This window comes from Eurypyga helias, unplaced genomic scaffold (genome assembly GCF_000690775.1).
Source record: "Eurypyga helias isolate BGI_N326 unplaced genomic scaffold, ASM69077v1 scaffold41166, whole genome shotgun sequence".
In the NCBI taxonomy this organism is placed as follows: Eukaryota; Metazoa; Chordata; class Aves; order Eurypygiformes; family Eurypygidae; genus Eurypyga; species Eurypyga helias.
In genome coordinates, this window is record NW_010255436.1 from 1 (window position 1) to 207 (window position 207).

The following is a 207-nucleotide window of genomic DNA, read 5'->3' on the forward strand; positions in this document are numbered from 1 at the left end:
CGGCCGTCACGGGCTCCGCGCGCCTCCTGCCGGCGGGAGGCTCCGTGCTGAGGCAGAGGCGTGGAGGGCACGAAATGATCGCTAAATAAATGGGACGCGGAGGGGACCACGACACGCAGCTTGTCCCCGACACGGGGGATCAGGCAAAAAACAGCCCCAAAAGCACCTGTTGGAGCAGCAGCCGCCGGCGGGGGTCATGTGGCGGGG